Source organism: Eimeria mitis, genomic scaffold, assembly GCF_000499745.2.
Source record: "Eimeria mitis Houghton genomic scaffold, Emh_scaff768, whole genome shotgun sequence".
Taxonomy (NCBI): domain Eukaryota; phylum Apicomplexa; class Conoidasida; order Eucoccidiorida; family Eimeriidae; genus Eimeria; species Eimeria mitis.
In genome coordinates this window covers 6,269-8,414 of record NW_013575634.1, presented here as the reverse complement: position 1 = coordinate 8,414, position 2,146 = coordinate 6,269, and positions in this window count along the sequence as shown.

The window sequence follows — 2,146 nt, the reverse complement described above, 5'->3', positions numbered from 1 at the left end:
AAAAAGAACAAAAACAACAAACAAAAACAAGAACCCCCCCCCCTCCCCAAAAAAACAAAGTATATAAAAAAAAATAAAACAAAGCAAAACAAAAACAAATAAATAAACAAACAAATTAAATAAATAAATAAATAAATAAACAAATAAACAAACAAATTAAATTATAATCAAAAAAAAAAAAAAAAAAAAAAAAAAAAAAAAAAAAAAAAAAAAAAAAAAAAAAAAAAAAAACATTAAAAAAAAAAAAAAAAAAAAAAAAAAAAAAAAAAAAAAAAAAAAAAAAAAAAAAAAAAAAAAAAAAAAAAAAAACATACCATCCTGGTGAGGGTGCGACGAAGGTTTGTGGCCCTGTACTTTCACTGAGTCCATATAAAGAGTTAATAGGAATACCTAAAGAGAGAAAGTAATTTTGTGTGTCTTTGTTTATGGGTGCAGCACAGCTACCTATTGCTTTACATTTATTTAACCCTATAGCTTTGCGTATTTGATACAGAAGGAGACTGTTGATGGGAGAGAAAAGAAGCGGTGGTTTTCTTCCCTCTAATAAGGAGACAGCACCATTATATACAATATTTTTTGCTGCTGCAGCAACATGTTGCTGCAGTTTCCCCCCTTTTGCTGCTATTTGTTTTAGTTTTTGTTCTATCTTCTCATATACACGCGGAACGCCCAAAAACCAAGTAGGCCTCACCCTCAATAAAGTATATAATAAAGAACCTCTTAGTGCATCAGGGCGAGAAAAATAAACAGCAGAACCCATCAGCAACGGGGTCACCAGGTCTACAATTTGTGCTGCTATGTGGGAGAGAGGGAGAAAGGAGACAATCCTGTCTTCTTTATTTAAGGAGACAATCTGAGTCAATAAAGAAGCACTCCATGTTATATTATCATGAGAGAGAAGAACGCCTTTGGGGACGCCAGTGGTTCCGCTAGTGTATACAATGCAGCAGCAGCAACCAGGCTTCTGCTGCTGCATTCGTGCTGCTAGTTCTTTGTCTTTTATATCTTTACCTAAACATAAAAACTCATCGAACCCCACAACTACCTTGTCTTTGTCTTCGTCCCAATCAACAGGCACACGGTCCCTATACACCACAATCTGCTGCAGCACATGGCTGCCCCCAGGCAGCAGCTCCTGCTGCTGCTGCTGCTGCTGCTGCTGCTGCTGCTGCTGCTGCTGCAGTTGGTGTTGTCTTACAGCTAGCATTTTGCGCGCGTTTTCGAGTGTATCTACAACAGCAAGAAAACACTGCGAATGCTGCAGCACGTATCTGCATGCATCTATATTATTTGTTGTATAAACACCAACAGCAACACCAGCAGCAAAAATAGAACCAAAAAAAGAAACAGCCCATGCTGGTGCGTTGCAGCCCATGATGGCGACGCGACAGAAAGGGGGCGCAGACAAAGACAGCAGCGAGCGAGCGAAGCAGCAGCACTCTCGCCAGTACCCTAACCAAGTATATCCATACCATCCGGGTTTTAGGTTAGCTACATAAGAAGGGGGGCCCCCTCCTCCTGCTCCTGCTGCTGCTGCTGCTGCTGCTGCTGCTGCTGCTGCTGCTGCTGGTGATGATGCTGCTGTTGATGGGGGGAAAGAGAAAGATGAGGATGCAGAGGCACTCGGGGTATTCTCACACACGTAAGACACACACTGACAACCACCATCATCTTCTTCTTCTTTACTGCTGCTGCTGCTGCTGCTGCTGCTGCTGCTGCTGCTGCTGCTGCTGCTTTTGGGGAAGTGGGGCTCGAACAGCAGCGCAGGCTCAGGGCCAAAGCGACGAACGCAATCCGCAAAAAACTCTACCACTGTCTGCGGGGGGATGGAGGCGGGGCCGCTGCAGCACACACAGCAGCAGCAGCAGCAGCAGCAGCAGCAGCAGCAGCAGATGATGATGATGGTGATGAGGAGGAGGAGGGGCAGCAGCAGTAGCAGCAGATGCAGCTGTTGCAGCAGAGAGAGCTGCAGCAGCTGCAGCAGTTGCAGCAGCAGAAAACATGTTTCTATTGCTGCAGCAGCAAACAGCAGCAGCAGCAGCAGCAGCAGCAAAAACAAACAGCAGCAGCAACAACAACAAACAAACAAACAACAGCTACAGTAAACAAACAACAACAACACCACAGGGACTGCAGCAGCACAGAA